The sequence below is a fragment of the Apium graveolens genome, chromosome 4 (assembly GCF_009905375.1).
Source record: "Apium graveolens cultivar Ventura chromosome 4, ASM990537v1, whole genome shotgun sequence".
NCBI classification, from domain to species: Eukaryota; Viridiplantae; Streptophyta; class Magnoliopsida; order Apiales; family Apiaceae; genus Apium; species Apium graveolens.
In genome coordinates, this window is record NC_133650.1 from 132940028 (window position 1) to 132962520 (window position 22493).

Sequence of the window (22493 nt, forward strand, 5' to 3'; positions counted from 1 at the left end):
ATGTGAAGCTACTTTTACAAGACTGGTAAATGAACTTTGAATGGTTTCAGGTTCTTTCTCTGGATCTGCTTAGTTTTTGTTCTCATGCATCAGACTTTATGATCAGTGTTTACAGATTGTCTTAACTTCATGAAATCTGTTCTTTAAGTAAAATTCATTAAATACTGATTGTTATCTGATGTGGATCTTTAAACTCTGATAGTGTTTTGAATGTTCTGTGACTATTCAATCCAATGAGGATAACTGTGCTAGATGTTGACCTAGTAGTCTTTAACATACTAGAAATCCCATGTTTGAATTAGTTGTTTTTGTGGAAACTCATTAACACAGGAAAATTCTGATTTTGAGCTTAGTCAAGTTTACTTTGTGTATCTTATTACTAAGTCACAAACTAGATTCTTGCTTCTTATCTGTTAGATTTTGATGTCAGTAAATCTTAAGGATGAACTAAATGCTGATAAGCCTCACTTATCAAAAGAAAAGAAAAGAAAAGAAAAGTCAGGTACTCCTTTGAGATCTAGAGTAAATATGTGGTAGGGAAGACCCAAGTACATTGCTGGTATTAAGTAATATGCATTAGAAAAGAAAATAAATTTTCTTGATGACTTTTCACATTCTCTGATTGCTGGAGAAATACTATGACAACAGCATAAATTATGATAAGCAGTCGTGGCTCACTTACACTGAGAAGCCACTATAAAAAGGAATTTCAAAAGATGCATAAAATGAGCACAAACAGTTGAGGTGGACTCTTGCATATATTTGTTCTATAGTAGACTTCATGATTGATGACAGATTTTAAGCACTTTTATGAGTTATGCCTTATTTCTAAGATGTACTGAAGTTTATCAGACTTTAATCTTTATCTGATATTCTGCTAAATGCACACACTATCACTCCATATGAATGATGAAAATTACTGTGGTGATTAAGTTGTTTTTGACAAATAGTTAAGTGTCATTTGCATAAATTCTGAGGACAAGTTCTGATGGAAGTTCTGATGATTAAACTCTGAAGAAAACAAGTCAGTATTTGTATGAAGAATCACAAAAAAAGATATTCACTTTTTGAGTTCAGAAGCCATATTCTGATGACTGTTAAAATCTTATATAAGTTAAGTTCTGATATTAAATCCTGATGGAATCATTGATGCTTACGTGACATTTTTCTTTAATTGACTTATTTGTGGTAAAATATGAAATAGTCATATCAAATCAGAATATATTTGGGTAAGATAAAAACAGTCATAATCATTATGGGTTAGTGGTAAACGTGTTTGTCCTGAAAAACTGCATGTGCACGGTAATTATTGCTTATTTTACGTGCACATTAACTTCTGCTTTACTTGTTTACTGACTGTTCACACGTTGCCAGGTGTAAAGTGTATCCCATGCTTCAAAAATATAACTGTTGAGTAGAGAGAGTATATATATAGGGGTTAAAAGATTTTCTAATCTTTTACATATTTTTCTATTCTTAATCTCTTTTATTCTCTCTCTCTCTAATATTCTCTGAAGCATTTTCTTTCAGGACTTTTATCAAACACCTTGCAAACACTATCTTTCTCACTTAATTTCTACAGAGATGGCACCAAAAGACTTGATTTTCAATGGAGCTAAGTTTGTTCCTAACAACTACTCGTCTATTCTTAACAAGGCTGGCGCTCCATCAGAACTTCACTTTATTCAGGATTTCCTTACTAATTCTGATATTGGGTATGCTTTGACCCAACCTAAAGAATTCTCTGGCACCCAAGTGCTGGAGTTTTGGAGAAGTGGAATCTATGATGATGTGGTGCTCAAGGGTCCCCAAGTATTATTTTTACAACAGGGGGGGATGAGCATGTCGTGACTTTGGCTACAGTATGCCAAGCATTGCAGTTGCCTGAGAACTGTGCTTATACAACTATTGAGGAGCCAGTTCTTCAAAATATGATGGCCAGTCTGGGGTATGAAAAGACATTGGAAAAGCTGGGTTAATTAAAGAGATCCAACATAAGGAGGGAATGGAGTTTCTTCTTTGACTGCATGACAAAGACCTTCACCAACAAATGTTCTAATTTTGATGCAATCCCTATACTCAGTCAACAAATCGGGTATGCTCTCATTAATCAAACTGATTTTGATTATGCAAGTGCTTGTTTAGGCTTTATTGGGGATAGGATGACAGAAGATAGGAATACTGTCTATTTTGCTAGATTATGTCAGCTTATTTATAGTTTTTGTTGTGCTGATAAGCCCCAATTAGCCAGTAAATTACTTACATCATTTAGACTAGCTAAAAGAGCTTTTAATGACTTAATATCTACTAATAATAAGAAGGCTATGTTAAGACCCCTTCTGAATTCCTTTATTTGTCAAACAAGCCTTAATAATCTATGATCCAGTTACATACAATGCATTATATCATGATGTCCAACCATCTGAACCTCAACCATCAGCACCTACCACCACTACCCAAACACCTCAAACTTCTCAACCACAACCAAAATCTACCATCAGGACATCTGTTAAACCATCACCTCAATCATCTCAACCTGAATCATCAGCACATACCATCAGATCTTCATCTTTCAGGCTAAAGAGGACAAAGTCTGTTCCTCAACCTCCACAAAAGAGAAGGAAGATGATTCTCAGAGATGAATCTGATAGTGATAAAGAGGAAACAGTTGAAGCACGGGTGCATGCATCAGAACCTGTGATAGTTGAAGCTGAGAATGTTACTTCTCAGAAAGAAACTGCAGCTCAAAGTTCTGATACTTTGAAGAAGAAATCTGTAAGTTCTGAAGATGCTAAAGCAACTCCTTCATTGGCAAGGAGATTGAAGAAAATGAAGGCTAGGAGGTATTTGGCTAAGGCTCCATCAGAAGATACTGAAGAAGCTGAGAAAGGGATCAGGAATCTCTGATCTCACAAGAACCGATTATTATTGAAGCCCTTCCAGCTCAAGCCAAAGAAACTGCTACTGATACAGTTGTAACCCTTCCTGTCTCACCTTTTAAAGCTACAGATGATGCTAAAGAACACACTGAAAATTCTGAAATAGATATTCATAATTTGAATATACCAAATGTTCTTTATCTGGAAGCTCCATCTATAGAAGCTCAGCAATTTCCAACTCAATTTCCAATTTTAAATGCTAAGATACCATCTACATCAACCACACCAACTCTGGAGATAAATTATGATGTTCAGAATTTAAATGAAGCTGTTCCTGAATCTCCAGTTGCTTCACACACTGTTGTGTTGTCAGAACATAATGAGTCTTCCTCAAGTTCTGAAGACAGTGTTTCTGCTGAGACTCCGGTTCCTGTACTAGGAAAGGAAGAATTGGTGAAGAAATTTGTTGAAAATGAAGCACCTATTCCTTGGGAGGATACTCACAGAGGTGTGGAGTGGACCAAGAAGTGGAATGACACTAATTTCATTCCAAGTTCTAACATTCTGACAGAGCATATTGCTAAAGCTGATGAGTTGCTCATAAATGCTGATTTAAAGACACAATTCAAGATTACTGCTCTATCTACCCAACATCTTGAAGGTCTACATTCTTCTACTCTTGAGAAGGTCGATACACTAAAGGAACATGCTGATAAGCTAGATCTACAGCTTAAGCTTGAAAAGAATAGATATATCAGACCTACTCTTGAGAAAATTGAATACATTGAGAAGATTCATGAGAAGCAACAAGCCCAAATTGATGAGGTCCTGGCTAACCAAGTTTCTCAGAAAGCTTAATTGGAAGAAATCCAATTTTCAGTTGAACTTCTTCTTTCTCTCTTACTTCCTGATGATGCCAAAAAGGGGGAGAAGGTAGTTAAGTCCAAATGCTCACCTACTGAAATACTGAAGAAAAAGGATGATAAAAGTGATGACCAGGGAAACTCTGATAAGAGTAGAGGTCAAGGAAAAGTTCAAGGAAAATCGTCTACACAGAACAAGTTAAGTTTTGATGCTGTGAATGCTAAAAGACTGAAGTCAAGTTCTGATAAACAAAGTCTGATGTCAAGTTCTGATATTCTGATTCATTCAGGATCTAAAGACTCTCAGAAGTTTTTACAAACTCTGAAGCTAAAGGGGAAGCAGACTACTGTTTATTACAAAAATCCTATAATCCAGACACTTGATGAGGAGATAGCTAGAAGATTATTTCTGAAACAAAATCCAGGAATGGATTTGGAAACTCTTGAGGAGGAAGAAGCTAGATTTGCTGCTGAGAAGACAAATCTTAAGTCTAAAGCTTCTGATGCAAAGAAACCTCCAAGGCCTAAGGAAAAAGGCATTGTGATCAGGGAAAAGTCAAATTTTGAGACTTCAAAGTCCAAGACTAGATCACAAACTGAGATTGATCCTAAATCAAAAGGAAAAGAAAAGGTTGGTGAACCTTTAAAGATTGAGAAAAAGATAAGTTCTTCCATTCCAGTCTATCAAACTACAATGCATGATGATGATTTGATAGAAGATGAAACTGTTCAAATTCCGGAGAAAAGAAAGATAGTTGAAGAATCTAAAACAACCTCTGACACTGCTCAAGTTGTTCAGAATGAAGAACAGCAAGCTACAGAAGAAACATCAAATTCTGATCAAGTTAATTTGGAAAATATGACAATTGCTGATAAGAAGAAGCTGCTATGGAAGAAAGCTACTCCAGTTGAACCAAAATCCAATCTCTTGATGAATCAACTTGCAACATTTGGGTTGAGATCCAAGCAACCTAGAGATAAAGCTGGATTAGGTTCTGATGAAGAGAAAATACAAACAGGAGTAGAAGTTACTCTAAGAGATCCTTTCATGTTGACAGATAAACCATATGAACAAATCAAACAAAAGCACCTTGACAAGGTGTTGTCTGCTCAAATCGTGATAGATGCTCATGATAAGGAAAATCTAAAGGAGAAATTGATTTTATTTCTCTATGATGGATTAACTTACAGAGTAGCTGATACTGATGTGCTAAAGAAGACTGTCAGAGAACTTCAACATATTCACTATCTTCTGGAAGTAAAATCTGATGTAACAAGAAGATGGTCAGAATATATTTTGAAGGTTATAAGAGATCTATTTAGAATCTCTGGTACAAAGACTTCTCATCATATACCAATGATTACTGAAGATGATGAAAGAGAAATTCCTATGCTGAAGAATTCTGCTAAGGTGGAAGTTATTCTGAAAGGAAAATGCTTATATTATAATGAAAACTCTTCACATCCTAGAGTTATCAGACTTGGTGATGGACTTGAAAGAACATCAATTCAAGCTCTCAGAGCAGCCATTTATCAGAATGGTGATAGTAAAGATGAAGAACTGATGTAGGTCAAAGCACAGTTAGTTGAAATTCTGAGAAAAGCTGAAGAACAGCTGGTAAGAGATTTTGTTAAGAATCATTATGAATTCAGATTGATCTAGTGAAGTTGGTAAAGCTAAAAAGACTGTAAGTTGTAGTTAATAGTCTTATTAAACTCTTATTGCATTTGAACTTAAATGTTTTTGACATCATCAAATCTATTAACTTTTATATTTTGCATAATTTACAAGTTGGGGGAGATTGTTAGATATATTTGAGATGTCATGTCTAATATGTTTCATGTTTAGTTTTCAGATCTTAACAAACAGGAAATATCAGTACTTACTGGAATCAGTACTTACTGGAAGTCAGAACTTAAGGATATCAGGACTTAGATTATCAGAAGATAAATATCAGAACTTAAGTACTGGAGGACTAACAGTTAAGGAAGGAAGCTGATTTATAGGAAAGAAGATTGAGACTAATACAAAAAGAAGATATGCATGGAAAGAGTTAGAGGACTTAAAGAATTGTATAAGATATCTGATTGATATATTTTAAGAGACAGAATTATATTCCATATCAATTAGAAGTTATCTTGTAACTGTGTACTATATAAACACATACATAGGTTTACACTATATGTGTTATCATTATCGAGAAGATCATACATTATAACCTAGCAGCTCTCATGATATTTGTTCATCACTGAGAGAGAACATTTCCATTATAACATAGTTTATTATATCGAATATATCTGTTTACTGTTACTTGTGTTCGAAATCGATTTGATTGTATTGTTCACTGTATTCAACCCCCTTCTACAGTGTTGTGTGACCTAACATAAATCCAGGTAGAAAAATTTCCTTACCTCTTGATTCCAATGGCATTGTTAGCCTGGTGCTCAATTCCTCTAGTATGTAGTGTCCTACATTAATCTATTTGTTGGTGGCCATTGAGTAAACCAGCTTCTGGACAACACTGAATATGTTGTCAAACCCTGACTTCCTGCAAGTGAATGCCCTTATTACTGAGTCAAAAAGAAAGGACCATTCCCTCCTTAGATGCTTCTTGTTCATGCTGGCCAGGTTGATCTTCTTAGAATAATTGATGAAGTTCATGAATTCATACAGTTCATCCTGAGTTGGAGCCTCCAACAGCTAGGAATACCCAGTGCCATATTGACATCATTCTCAGAGATCTCCACATGTTGTCCCTTGATTGTGCAGTTTATCACAATTATTGCAGCTTGGTTCTCATGCACAATTGTCCTTGTTGTAGCTATGTTCCAAAAGTCCCCTAACACATCCAAATACAACACAAGATTAGCAGTGAGAGCACCTACAAAGTAGGTCTCAGATAAGAACTTGACAAAGCATTGGAAAATCTCAGGCGCTTGGTTTGCATCCAAAAATGCAAGGAAGTTGGTCTCCTTGGGGATGAAGGGTACAATATTGTTGGCTGCCATTGATATGAGTATGAAGTTTAGTGGGTAAAAGAAATTAGTGAGAAAAGAGAAAAAAACGAGAAAGAAATTTGTTTTGGATTGAAAAGCTAGGTCACTTGAGATCTCGAAAGTTGTAAGTATGTATATGTATCGAGATGTCTGGGTATTTATAGTAAAAGCAAATGACTTGTCGAGAACTCAAAAATAGATGTTTGGAATTTGTCTATCGAGAAGTCTTTTTAAGAAATAAAAAAGATATCGATAATTATTTTATTTATTCTTGTAGAGAACTAAAAAATAAGCTTATCGAGATGTCAAATAAATACCCAGTTTGTCCTAAATGGACTGAATTTGATTCCAATTTTTATTTGAATAACTTTAAAATAAAATTAGAATAATTTTGCCAAAAGTATTTTACCAAAATAATTTATTGAATTAAATTATTTTAGTTCTGAGTTATTTGTAAGTCTAAAAAAATACCTGTAGAGAACGTTGTAAGTTTACACTACTAGAGAACTCCACAATGACTTATCGAGAAGTCATAATAATGCTTATCGAGAAGTCACTCGCGAAGTCAGTAAATTGACTTATCAAGAACTCACTCGAGAAGTCTTAAAATGAGAACTCAGTTCTCTATATACTTTTGATTAGTTTTAAGTCCGCCTTATGTTAATTTTACATATTAATGATGTAAATTAACAACTAAGCAGTTTACTTAGAATTTAAAAATTCCAAGTTAAATTTTTGTTTTGAAAAATAAATATGCAGATATTTCTGAAATATTTATAATTCATATTTCAGTTAATTTTTAATTAAATCAAATTAATTTTGATTTACTAGAAATTAATTTACTGCAACACGTTAGTTGAGTTCTTTCCTTAGGATGAAGAATTAAGCATTCCAATTTCACCTACAAGCCTAGTGAAAGTTGCTTCATCCAAAGGTTTAGTAAAAATGTCAGCTAATTGTTTTCTATTGGAACAAAAATGAGCTCAATGGTACCATTTGTAGCATGTTCTCTAATAAAATGGTATCTTACACCAATGTGCTTTGTTCTAGAGTGATTAACTGGATTAGCTACTATAGATATAGCACTAGTATTGTCACACATGATAGGAATTTTGTGTAACACTAGACCATAATCCATTAGTTGATTTCTAATCCAAAGCACTTGAGCACAACAACTTCCGGCAGCTATGTATTCAGCCTCTGTTGTAGAAGTTGATACATATTATTATTTCTTGCTATACCAGGATACAAGTCTTTATCCAAGAAATTGACAGCTTCTACTAGTACTCTTTCTGTCAATCCTGCATTCAGCAAAATCTGTATATGTGTAGCCAACAGCTTCAAAACTAGTTCCCTTAGGATACCATAATCCCAAGTTTGGAGTCCCCTTCAAGTATCTGAAAATCCTCTTTACAGCCATCAAATGTGATTCTTTTGGATTGTCTTGAAATCTTGCACATAGACATGTTGTAAACATGATGTCTGGTCTACTTGCAGTTAAGTAAAACAATGATCCAATCATCCCTCTATAGCTTGAAGTATCTACACTTTTTCCCTTTCTATCTTCATCCAACTTTGTTGCAGTAGACATAGGTGTAGATGCAGGTGAACAATCAACCATGCCAAACTTTTTTAATAAATCTTTAACATACTTAGTTTGGCCGATGAAGATTCCATCACTTCTTTGACTAACTTGAAGTCCGTCCTAGAAAGTAACTTAATTCCCCCATCATGCTCATTTCATATTCACTCTGCATAAGCTTGGAAAATCTTTGGCAAAGCTTTTCATTTGTAGAACCAAAGATGATATCATCCACATAGATTTGAACTAGGATCATATATTCACTATGTTTCTTGTAGAAGAGAGTCTTGTCTATAGTACCTCTAGTAAAACCATGTTTAAGCAGGAATTTTGACAATGTATCATACCAAGCTCTAGGTGACTGCGTTAGTCCTTATAGAGCCTTGAGTAACTTGTATACAAAATCTGGAAATTCTGGATCTTCAAAGCTAGGTGGCTGTTGCACATAAACCTCTTCTTCAAACTCACCATTTTGGAAGGCACTCTTGACATCCATTTGATACACTTTAAAATTTAAATGTGCAACAAATGCTAGAAAAATCCTTATTGCTTCAAGTCTTGCAATTGGAGCTAAAGTTTCATCATAATCAATTCCTTCTTCTTGTGAGTAGCCTTTTGCAACCAACATTGCCTTGTTTCTGGTGATTATACCATTTTCATCCATCTTGTTCCTGAACACCCATTTTGTTCCAATAATGCTTATATTCTTTGGTGCAAGAACTAACTCCCAAACTTTGTTTCTTTCAAACTGATTAAGCTCCTCTTACATTGCAGATATCCAATCAGGATCCATTAGAGCTTCTTCAGTTTTCTTGGGCTCTATTTGAGACCAAAAAGCATGCATGTAGGCACTCATTAGCAGTTGCACTTTTAGTTCTCACACCAGCAGTAGGATCACCAATAATTGCTTCTCTAGTGTGACTTCTATGCCACTTCCTTGTGTGAGTTTGTTGATTTGTGCCTTCATCATTTTCTTCATCATTGGTATGATTTGTAGATCCTTCTTCTCTTTCTCCCCCTGAGTTTGTGCTGTAAAATTCAGGTGTTTGAGTTGTGCTTCCATTCCCGTGATTTTTCTTTTCATTAGTCTCTTCATTCAACATCTGTTGTGCATTGACTTCATCTTCACCATCAGAATCACTATCAATATTGAAGTTTTCAAATGCAAGGGCTTCAACTTCATTTTCATCAAGGCATTCCAAGCCTGGACACTTGTCATCATCAAAAGTCACATCCGTGTTTTCCATAATCTTCTTTTGATCTATCACATAGACCTTGTAGGCAGTTCTCTCCAATAAATATCCCAGAAAAATTGCTTCAAAAACTTTTGAGTCAAATTTTCCCACATATTCAGAGTTGTCTTTTAAAATATAACATTTGCTTTCAAACACATGAAGATGCTTTACAATAGGCTTTCTCTTAGACATGATTGAGTAAGGTGATTTGCCATGAGCCTTGTTAATGAGATATATGTTTTGAGTGTAGCATGCAGTGTTCACAGCCTCTTCCCAGAAACTTGTTGGCAACTTGGCATCTTGCAGCATTGTTCTAGCAACTTCAACTAATGTTCTGTTCTTTCTTTCAACTACTCCATTTTGTTGAGGTGTTCTAGCAGCTGAAAATTCTTGTTCAATGCCTTTGTTTTTACAAAATTTACTCAATGTTGCATTTCTGAATTATGTTCCATTATCACTTCTCAATCTCTTCACATAATTATGATCTTTAGCCTGTTTCTCTATCTTCTTGATGTGCTCAATTATGATGTGTGGAGTCTCATCTTTAGAGTGCATGATTTCTACCCAAGTGTATCTTAAGAAATCATCCACCATCACAAGTGCATATTGGTTCCTTGAAATTGATAAGACATTTACTGGACCAAACAAGTCCATGTGAATAAGTTGCAATGGTGCACTTATAGAAATCACAGTTTTTAACTTGTGACTTGATCTTTTCATTTTTCCTTTCTGACAAGCTTCACATACTTCAACTTGAGCAAACTCCAGATTAGGCATGTCTCTTACTATCTCCTTTTTGACCAAGGTGTTTATTGCCTTGAAATTTATAACATATATGTTAATAAGTTTTCATTTAATATACACGTATTAATAATAAAAAAACAATTACCATATCCACAATCATCACGATCAATGCTGAATTGTTAGTGGAAATTTAAGCTTTATTCACCATTCAAACACCTACATATACAAAAACACAGCCGAGGTACCAATATGAGTCATCCAGAGTGCTATTCATACACACTATCAGCTATAAATCGAAATAACTTCGATATACATTCAGCACAAAAGTAATTTCCGAAATCTCGTACCTAACCATACAAACAATTATAGTATCAAACACTAAATTATTCATAAAACCAAACCCAAATAACAATTTGAATCTAGCAATCAACAAAATTAAAATTAAAAGTGAATATAATAAACAATTATAAACTAATTGAATCAGAAGCAAACCTGTGAAAGTAGAGTAATAAGATTTATAACGACTCGTATATTTGTTATTATTTAAATATGCAATTATTGAATAATTAAATATTTAAAATATATGTATGGGTTCTGTCAGTTGGATATTATTTTGTTATTAATTATGTGTGATTGTTGGTGTTCGAGTATCATTTGTGTAATTCATTGTGAAGCTGTGTTGTTTTACTTTTATATTTAAAGGTGATTTTATTCAAGATTTATTTTCATAAATACTTGGGTTATCTCTAAAATCATTTTTATGGCTTCGTAATTTTATTTATTATTTTTAGGAGTTTATAAAATTTAGAAATTAATATTTTATTGATTATTTATTTTCAAATGATTTTCTGATTTCATTTAATTGTAAAATCAGTATTTAATTCTGGAATTCTTCAAAAATTACGAGATTCATATTTTTATTAAGTTTGGAATATTTTGGGAATTTTGAAAATTGTTCGAAGATTTTTAGGATTTATTTCACCTGTATGTCGACCCGTTTAATTGATAAAAGTGGGAATAAGTTCCGTTTCAAAAATTGTTTTAAAATTTACGAAAATTTTATCATGTTAGTTTTATTTGATTCGGGAATTTTGAAATATATTTGGAGTTATTCAATTTATTTTACCTGCGTATTATATCGTTAAAATAATTAAATCGCAGATTAGGCATACATTGGCCGCAGGATTGTTCAGAAATTGATAATAAAATAAAAGATAAAAGGGGGGGGCAGCCCCAATCTGGTTTAACCCATTATTTTCCTTCTCAGTTCATTGTCTCTCTCGATCCTATTCAATCTCTCTCTGATCTCTCTTATTTGATTTCTCCCTCTCTCGCCTCACCTCTCTTCCTCCTCTTCTCATGGTATCCTCTCGCCTCTCTTTTTGTTCCCCTCTTTATTTCTTCTTCCTCTCTTAATCTTCCCTTCCTCTCGATTTCCCTTGATCCCCTGTGTTGTTGTGGCTGTTGTGTAAGTGTGCGAATGTGTGTATATTTGTCGCGTGTGTATGTGTATTTCATTTGTGTATGTATAGCTTCTGTGTATATAATTAAGGGCGTCTTTAGGCCGCCTTATCTCCGGCTGCCGCCTGTTTTTCCGGCATGGCGGTCGGCTGTTCTTTGTGCGGATTTTTGGTCTCGGCTCTCTGTTCCTCTGTTGTTTCCGATTTGTTGCCTGGTTTCTTCTCTGTTGGTGCGTGTTTCACGCGTTGGATTTTGTGAATTTCCGTTATTAATTTAATTATTCTACTTTCTGCAGGATAATGATTTAAGGGAATTTATAAAATAAAATTTATCGTGCAGAAGCAATTATATAATTAATCGATGGAATTTACGTAGGATGCCCGATATAAATGGGAGCCCGTAAATTTTATCGCCGTCGGCGATGAGTTTCGGCAAGTCGACGATGGGCTATGATAAATATTTCTGAGTCCTATGATTTAAAATACAAAATACGAGTTATGGTTTATGTTCCAATAAATGTTTAGCATAAATTGTTTTTGATTATTATTCATATAGTGGTACTGTTGAGCAATTGATTGCTCACCCTTGCAAAATATTTTATATATGTATTGCAGATACCTAGGAGATTCTTCAATGGTAGTTGGGGCAGAGTTCCAGTTCCTTCCATGTCAGGCTCCTCTGAGGTGGTTGTGACAGACCAGAAAATGTCTGTTGAGTTGCTATATTAAGATAGTATTGTCAAGGTGGTTGTTATTCCCAGTGAACTAACAATGAGATTTATAGAAGGGGGGTTGAATATAAATCTCAAAACTTTTTCAAGTTTTGAGCAGTTTCTAGTCTATGTGTTTTGATGAGCAAGTATGTGTGAATTGCTTTGAGCTAATGCAGACAGATATATATTCAAACACAAATGTAAAGAACACAACAGACTTAAAAACTTTTCTGGTGGATTTGTTGTTCCATCAGAGATGTGTTATTTCAGAAAAACTATGATTCAAAGAATTAAATCACAGCTGCTTCTTAGTACAAACTAGATGATTTTCTCTCTGGATTTTTCTAAACAGCTCTGAAAAATTCACATCTAATTACTAGCTGCTACTTGGTTTATATATATTACCAAGTTTATAAGTGAAGACAAAACTGTAAAATACAATTAAAAGGTTCTTCACATGTTTCTTCTTCATTTTTCTATCCAATGCAATTTAGGTTTGGCTGTGAATCTTTGAATACTTCCTTGTTTGCACCAGAATGGAAATGCTGCATTTTCTTGATTCCTCCTAGAGGCTGCCACATTCCAGTTTGTCTCTGTCAACCCATATGCCTCTGTCAGCTTATGAATTATCACTATCAACTGCTATTGAACTAAGCATCCGTTGAAGTTTTCATCCGTTGATGCTTTATCCGTTGATGCATTAGCAGTTGAAGCTTTATCCGTTGATGCACTTATCCGTTGATGGATCTTATCTGTTGAAGCTTTAGAGACATCCGTTGAAGCTTTGTTTCTTATCCGTTGAAGGTCTTTAATATCAGTTGATACTTTTTCACTTATACAAAATTACAAGGCATGAAATATTTACAATTAGCCCTCCTATTTGCATATCCACTAGTAGTCAACATGACTGATAATTTCCCACAACATCTAAGAAGTACAACTTAAATACAGAGACTGAAATGTGCTACAATACTAAACTCATTTCTAAGTAAAGCTGCTCCTTCAACGGATAGCCAAGATGGTCTTATCCGTTGAGGCTACAAACACTAGATTTCTACTTAAGTGTTTTGTTTAACTTATTATCAAACTAATACACATATTCCTAACAATCTCCCCCTATTTATGTCTACTAGAATTATAGGCATAAATTTGGGTTTAACTTGAGGATAACAAAACACTTAATAAACATATGAACTGTAATAAAGCAGAAATTTAAAAGTGCTGCAAAAATGTGTATGCTGAGATGGAATTGAAGAATTACATTGTTTCCAAGGGTGCTCCTTTAACTTGAGCAGATTAATTTCTTTTCCTTTGACCCCTTGTTTTCTTTCCTAGCCTCCTGTCATTCTCCTCCATTTGGAGTTGGAGTTGTCTGTAGAACTCAGCTTCATCTTCTTCATTGATGTCCAACTTAGATTGCATATCCTTAAGAGTTTCATTACTGGCAATCTTGAGCTGATCTTCAAGTCTGAAAAATCTTCTGACTCCTTTATTGTCTCTGAAATCCATCAACCAATGAGGTGATTTATGAACTGTAATTCCTCTTTTTTGGATGAGTAATGTTCTAGGCATGGCATTGGGCTCCCACCAAGTCTTCCTTATGCTGGCAATCTTGTTGAGAATCTCAGTCTTGGCAGTCCTGGTAAAGCCAGAATACCTTTTTATGGCTGAGTAAACTCTAACCAAGGTAGAGTAGCCTTCATTCAGAATCCTGTAGAGAGGCCAAGTCCTTTCCCCACTTCCTTTGTATTTGAACACTAGTCTTTCTGGAAGCTGTCTGTAGGCATCTATTCCCCTTACTTCCTCCAGCTCATCCAGATAGAGTTCAATGTCTGAAAATTCCTTTATGTCACAAATGTGAACATAATCATCCTTAGAGGCTTGTGGCTTAGACTTAGGCTTCTGAGTGAATTTGATTGAGGTTAGAGGAGGTGTTGATTTGATTTTCCTTTTCTGTTTCTTTGATGGTGGAGAAGTGGTTAAGAAGGTGGGCAATTTGATGGTGTCCCAATCAATTGGTTCCTCCTTAGGAGTGATTGTTTCACCATGGATGTTTATGAAGGGGTCAGGCACAATGGGTTCAGGAATAGAAGGTAGTGGTTTGGATTTTGATTGGGTTTCTTCAGTCTCATCTACCATCATCTTTCTTTTTGCATTGGCCTTCTTTCTGTTCCCTTTCTATCATTCCTTTCTTTCCTTACTTCTTTCTTCCACATCATCACTAATTATGTCCCCCGTACCTACATCTTCACTCTTGACTTCAATTTCTTTCTTTTCTTCAGCTTGACTTGACTTTAGCTGTTTTTCAAGCTTTGCTTGTGCTCTTTTGACAGCCTTTAGCTTTTTAGCTTCTTCCTTCAACCTTTTGGCTTCTTCCCTCTTGGCTATTGAGAATTTGGGATGTCCTTGTATCACACAGATACTCTTTCCCTCTCTAAAGATAATAGCCATGTTCATCCTTTCAACCACATCCTTGGTCTCCTTGTGCTTCATGATATTATCACCCAAAATCTTGTCTTCAGCAGGCTTTGGAAGAGGAAAGTCCACTTCTTTCAGCTGAGCAAGGCTTAGAGGGTTCTTTGTAGAGTCCTTATTGGTTCTGTTGTTGGGCTTGAGAACCATAGGTTTCAGATTCTTGGAAGAAGTCTCTCCAACCTTATTCCTCCTAACTGGCTTGAGCTCCATAATGATTGGCTCCATCTTTGTGCTATACTTCACATATTGTGATTTAGAAGTTGTAGAACCAAAGATTTGTGCATCCTTTCATCATTTTTCTTCCTTTGCTCTTTGACTTTCATCTCAGCTGCTGCTATCTGGATTAGATCAATTCCATCAAGCTTTCCTTTGATTTGAAGAGTTGGAGAAGTGGTGATGGCAGGAACTAACACTTTAGATATTTGAACTGTTGTTGATGGCTCTCCTTCCCCTTCCCTTTTATTCTCCCCCTTTTTGTTATCATCAAGGATAGGGGTCAAGCCTTGTGCTTTTGCCAGCCGCATTAGTAGATTTGTCTAAGATTGTTGATTCTGAAGAATGGTGACCATAGAGTCTTCAATGATTTGAACTCTGTTTTCCAACCTGGCCAGCCTCTTGTCAGCATCAGATTCTCTCCTCAATCTCACCAACAAATCTTGCATAGTACCATAAGGCATAACTGAGTCCAACTTCTCAGTATTGTAGGATTTCAGATCAGCAATATCCTGCTTGAGTTCATCCACACTTAAATTTTGTCTAATATGCTGCAACTGCAAGAGATGCAGAGAGTCTAGATGAGCTTGAAGAATAGCCTTTGTACCAGCATCTGTAGTCTCCTGAAGGGCCTTTTGAATAGTCATTACTTGCTTGACCAAAGCTACACCAAACTGTCCTGGTGTAGATTCCTTTGCCCATGCCCATTCAGGTAGATTTGGAACAGAACTTGGGCCTGCATCTCCCCCTAAGTTCATGCTCCCATCCAAAGAATTAGAGTCATCATCATTAGAATTTGCTCCAAATTCTTCAGATGGCTCACCAGCTTGAGAAGGCAGGCTATTAACAACAGCTTTATCTCTTAGAAGAGATTCTGAAGTGTGTACAATGTTCAAAGTCTGCTCTGCCTCCACATTGCCCTGAGCAGCCAACAGTTGATAGGCTGAAACAGGATGAGTAAAAGTGTCAGCATCCAAGAAAATGTTATCAATTTCAGCTTTGTAATGTTGCTGAAATTATCTTCCCTTGTCAGCATCATCCACAATCATTGACTCACTAGCAATGGCCGGATCCATCCTTATAGTTTCTATACCTGCCTTTCTCTCATTTTCTCTATATTCTTGCATCAGGGGCTCCCCCTGGCTCACACACACCCTCACACCCTCACCCTCACCTACTAAGGTGGCACTCCCCTCACTTACTTTTGCCATGCTGGAAGAAATAGCATGCATGTTTTGACTCTCAACCTCTCCTTTTGCCTGGGAGCAACCCAGCCTCTCACTCAAATTATCACTCCCTTCCCTCAATCCTATAAGTGATTGCACAGTAACCATGTCTTCTACATTTGGAATTGAATCAGTTATGTGTGTAGAGACCATCAACGGATAGGGAGTATCCGTTGAAGTGGAAACTGATGATATCAACGGATAACTGCTGTTAAGCTTATCCGTCGAAGAACAACCACTTGTCAACGGATGAGAGATATCCGTTGAAGAAGGAAAAGATGTAGATATTGAAAGTGACATAATTATTGAATCTGTGTGAATTGATTTTAATTGAGGTGACACAGATTCTTCAACTAAGTCTGAAAGAATTGGCTGATGATCCAACAAGTCATCTAACAGATGATGATCACCAGGATTTGAGTGGGGCTCCTCCCTGAGTTTTAAAGAGGGAGAATCAGGAATTGATGTGAATATCATATCCACATCCAGAGAGGGTGATGGAGAATTTGGTGATTGATGTGTGTCTATTATGAGAGAATGGGGTTGTGACTCCACATTTGCTGGAGCCACATCAAGCTGAATTTGAGAAGGCAAAGATACAGGTGGATGTATATGTGCAGTGTGTGCCCCCTGTGTGGAAACTAGGGTGTTAGCCTTCTTTATTCTTGAAAAAGCTTTGACAGGTGAATGTGTGGCTTCAGTGTCCCTCCCTCTTTTGTTCTGTGTCCCTGGTTGGGGACTATTTTCAATAGCTGCATCCTTTTGGGAGGATGCAACTAGGGATGTGTTTGACTCCTTTTGAACCACCACAGCCTTTTGAGAGACTGTGGCTTGGCTGGTTAGGGTACCACTCACCTCTCCCACCTTATCCTGGGGGGTTTCTTGATGTTCACCCCTCCCCTCACCACTCACACCCTGTTCACTCCCTTCAGGGTTTTTGGTAGTTGTTACAACTGTTGTCTTTTGAGAAACAACAGAGGTGGTTTTCTTTGACTTGTGTTTTGGAATTTTAATTTTGGTGGCTTTGGTAGGAATCTGTTGGGACAAAGACACAGATTCCATGGCCACACTAGAAGGCAAAGAAACAATGGGGTTGGAAAAAGTAGGAGTTGCAGAAGTATTTACCTCACTTACCTGAGGTGCATTCATTATTGGTAAATATACCAGTGGCACCTGGCTGTTGAGGTTGATTCTCAAAAGGTCTGCAATGACCCTTTTCTCTTGTGCCCAGCATTTTAGTTTGTTGTTCTCATTAGTTATGACCAAACCTTCAGCAACATGGTTAGCCAATAATATAAAGAATCTAGCATAGTAGATGTTATGAGGTCTATTAGCTTTGTTACCTAACCTGGAACCTAATTCTAGCATGACATAGTTGCTAAAATTAAAGTACCTATCAGAAACTAGCATGTAGAGCATATTAACAAGAGATGAAGTTATGGCATCAAAATTGCTAATCTTCCCAGAGAAAACCTTGATAAAGGCATCTCCAAGAAAGCTCCATTCTTCCCTAAGGCCCTTTCTTCTAATGCTTCCTAAACTAGCAGAATTAAAAGAATAGCCTACGGAATCTAATATAGCAGATACATCTTTATCAGTGTGTGGTGTCATGGCATTATTCTCAGGCAACTTAAAGCAAGACTGTATATCATCACAGTTAATACAGTAATCCTTACCTTTGAGAGAGAAATCAATGGTCATATCTGTGGAGTTGAACTCTGCGGTTGTCCAAATCTCCTCAATTACCTCACAGTAAATGGTTGAGGCTTCCAGCATTATATAGCTTAGTTTGCAGTTTTTGATGAAGTCCATCATCTTGTGATAATCAGAGTGGGCTTCATTCTTTTCAACCAAGGCTACGAAATTGTTCTTTTCATAAACAAATCCAGACTGAGACATAATTTTGACTACTGGTGCCATTGTTGTGAGTAGAGGTTGCAGAGAAAAACTTGAGAGTTTTGGGAGAGAAAGAGAGTAAAATTTGCAAGAAAGCGTAAAGTGAAAATAAGAATTCAATGGGATTTTATACTTTCTTGAATTAAAACGTAAATAAAATGATTAAATGATACTTTTAAATAAATTACAGCCGTTTGAGAATAAAGAAAACTGTAGAAATTCTGAAAACTGCCTGTAATACAAATACATACACCTGTGTATATATGTATCAACGGGTAAGTAAAAGAATCAACGGCTGTGACTCACTTAAAATAACTGATGTGACACTTCAACGGATGAGGTAAATAGTTATCCGTTGAAGATTAACACAGTTTTTATCCGTTGAAGGATAAAATTACCAGAATTGTATTTGTCTCTCAACGGATAATGAACATCCGTTGATAGAACAATTTTGGCTTTCAACGGATAGGGAATATCCATTGATAGAATAATCTTTACTTAAAGCCAACTTTGTTCTTGCAGCAAATTCATTTCAAGCTTCAAAGCAGATTATAATGAGGACATAAATTTATGAATAATTAAGCATACCTAGCTCACTTACTAATCTTGTGAATGTTGATTCATCAAGTGGCTTGGTAAATATGTTTGCAATCTGCTTTTCACTTGGAACAAAATGAAGTTCCACTGTACCTTTCATCACATGTTCCCTAATGAAGTGGTACTTGATGTCAATGTGCTTGGTTCTTGAGTGCTGCACTGGATTTTCAGTAATGGCAATGGCACTTGTGTTGTCACAGAATATAGGAATTTTGTCAACAGTTAGTCCATAGTCAAACAGTTGATTCCTCATCCACAGTATCTGTGTACAGCAACTACCAGCAGCAATATACCTAGCTTCAGCTGTTGATGTAGAAATATAATTTTGCTTCTTGCTGAACCATGACACAAGCTTATTCCCTAGAAATTGACAGGTGCCAGTTGTGCTTTTCCTGTCTATTTTGCAGCCTACAAAATCTGCATCTGAGTAGCCAATTAGATCAAAACCAGACTCTCTAGGGTACTAAATTCCTAGATTTGGAGTCCCTTTGAGATATCTGAAAATTCTTTTAATAGCCACTAAGTGAGATTCTTTAGGGTCAACTTGAAATCTAGCACAGAGACATGTAGAAAACATTATATCAGGTCTACTAGCAGTTAAATATAAAAGTGAGCCAACCATGCCTCTATAACTTGAGATGTCCACAGACTTTTCAGCCTTGTTTAATTCAAGCTTGGTAGCAGTGGCCATGGGAGTTTTTGCAGATGAACAGTCCATTAGGTCAAACTTCTTTAAAAGATCATAAATATATTTAGTTTGACTAATGAAAATTCCACCACTAACTTGTTTAACTTGTAAACCAAGAAAATAAGTTAGCTCTCCCATCATGCTCATTTCATATTTACTTTGCATTAGCTTAGCAAACTTTTTACAAAGCTTATCATCTGTAGATCCAAATATAATATCATCTACATAAATTTGAACAAGTATTGTAGAGCTATTAACATTTCTAAAGAAAAGAGTTTTGTCAACAGTACCTCTTGTGAAGTGATTATCTAGAAGAAATTTTGACAAAGTCTCATACCAGGCTCTAGGTGCTTGCTTTAGTCCATAGAGTGCTTTCAACAGATAATACACATAGTCTGGAAAATTTGGATCTTCAAATCCTGGAGGTTGGCTTATATAGACTTCTTCCTCCAATTCCCCATTCAGAAATGCACTCTTGACATCCATTTGATAGACGTTAAAATTGGCATGGGCTGCATAGGCTCGAAAGATTCTGATGGCTTCAAGTCTGGCAACTGGAGCAAATGTCTCATCAAAATCTATTCCCTCTTGTTGAGAATAGCCTTTAGCAACCAATCTGGCTTTATTCCTTATGACAATGCCGTTTTCATCCATCTTGTTTCTGAATACCCATTTTGCGTCAATAGAACTCTTGTTCTTTGGTTTGGGTACCAGCTTCCATACTTTATTCCTCTCAAATTGGTTTAGCTCCTCTTGCATTGCTAAAATTCAATCTGGATCCAATAGAGCTTCTTCCACTCTCTTAGGTTCCTCCTGTGACAGAAAGCTACTATACAGACATTCATCTTGAGTAGCCCTTCTAGTTTGCACTTTAGATGTAGCATCACCAATGATCAGTTCAAAAGGGTGATCCTTGGTCCATTTCCTTTGAGGTGGTAGATTAGCTCTAGATGAGGTTGCCTCAGTATTGTCATGATATGAGATAGAATGTTGATTGGTTGAAACTCCCCCTGAGTTGTTGATCCTTTGAAAAGAATTGGGAGTTCTATCAACTGATGAAGTGACTTGATTATCCGTTGACAGACTATGATCAACGGATGCTTCATTATGAACTTCAACGGATGATGCACTTTGTCTTTCAACAGATGCTGCATTGCTTCTTTCAACGGAAGCTGAATTAAGACTTTCAACGGATGCAGCATTCTGTGTATTATCCAAAGGCAGATTTTGTATTCTTCTCGAGGTGCCTTCTTTATCATTCTCATCTTCACTATCATCATAATATATTCCCAGTGAACTAACAATGAGATTTACAGAAGGGGGGTTGAATATAAATCTCAAAACTTTTTCAAGTTTTGAGCAATTTCTAGTCTATGTGTTTTGATGAGCAAGTGTGTGTGAATTGCTTTGAGCTAATGCAGACAGATATATATTCAAACACAAATGTAAAGAACACAACAGACTTAAAAACTTTTCTGGTGGATTTGTTGTTCCACCAGAGATGTGTTATTTCAGAAAAACTGTGATTCAAAGAATTAAATCACAGCTGCTTCCTAGTACAAACTAGATGATTTTCTCTCTGGATTTTTCTAAACAGCTCTGGAAAATTCACATCTAATTACTAGCTGCTACTTGGTTTATATATATCACCAAGTTTATAAGTGAAGACAAAACTGTAAAATACAATTAAAAGGTTCTTCACATATTTCTTCTTCATTTATCTATCCAATGCAATTTAGGTTTGGCTGTGAATCTTTGAATACTTCCTTGTTTGCACCAGAATGGAAATACTGCATTTTCTTGATTCCTCCTAGAGGCTGCCACATTCCAGTTTGTCTCTGTCAACCAATGTGCCTCTGTCAGCTTATGAATTGTCACTATCAACTGCTATTGAACTAAGCATCCGTTGAAGCTTTCATCCGTTGATGCTTTATCCGTTGAAGCTTTATCCGTTGATGCATTAGCAGTTGAAGCTTTATCCGTTGACGCACTTATCCGTTGATAGATCTTATCTGTTGAAGCTTTAGAGACATCCGTTGAAGCTTTGTTTCTTATCCGTTGAAGGTCTTTAATATCAGTTGATACTTTTTCACTTATACAAAATTACAAGGCATGAAATATTTACAATTAGCCCTCCTATTTGCATATCCACTAGTAGTCAACATGACTGATAATTTCCCACAACATCTAAGAAGTATAACTTAAATACAGAGACTGAAATGTGCTACAATACTAAACTCATTTCTAAGTAAAGCTGCTCCTTCAACGGATAGCCAAGATGGTCTTATCCGTTGAGGCTACAAACACTAGATTTCTACTTAAGTGTTTTGTTTAACTTATCATCAAACTAATACACATATTCCTAACAGTGGTTGTAATGAATTAGTTTTGTGGTAAATTATAACCTAAATTATACTTAAACCTACTTAAACCTGGTAAAGATCTTGGTAAGAGGGGTCGTGATTATGTTTTATCAGTGAAGTAAATTTTATTATGTTGGTTGTTGTGTTGTGGATGACGTCAACTCCTGACCCCAGAGTTGAGGCCGTCACAAGATTGGGATGATAAGATAAGTAGAGTATATATAACAATTTATATATCCAAATGAAATATAGCTTTAACATTGATAAATTTTAAAATAAGTTCAAACCAGACATTTAATTTCGAAGATTTGTGATTGCTTAACCAATTAATAATAAGAACGCTTAGGACTACTAACCTGATCTCGATACTTTGTAAGGTAAATCATCTGCATATATAGCGGAGTCTGACGCATGTGCACATGTTTCTAGATACCATAAACCCCAGCTAAAGACAGAGGCCTCCTTGCGTATATCTCTCAAGTGTGCCTATGCAAATAATTTAGATAATACGTAAAGAAACTTATACATATATATACCAAAAGCAAACCAATAATAATAACTA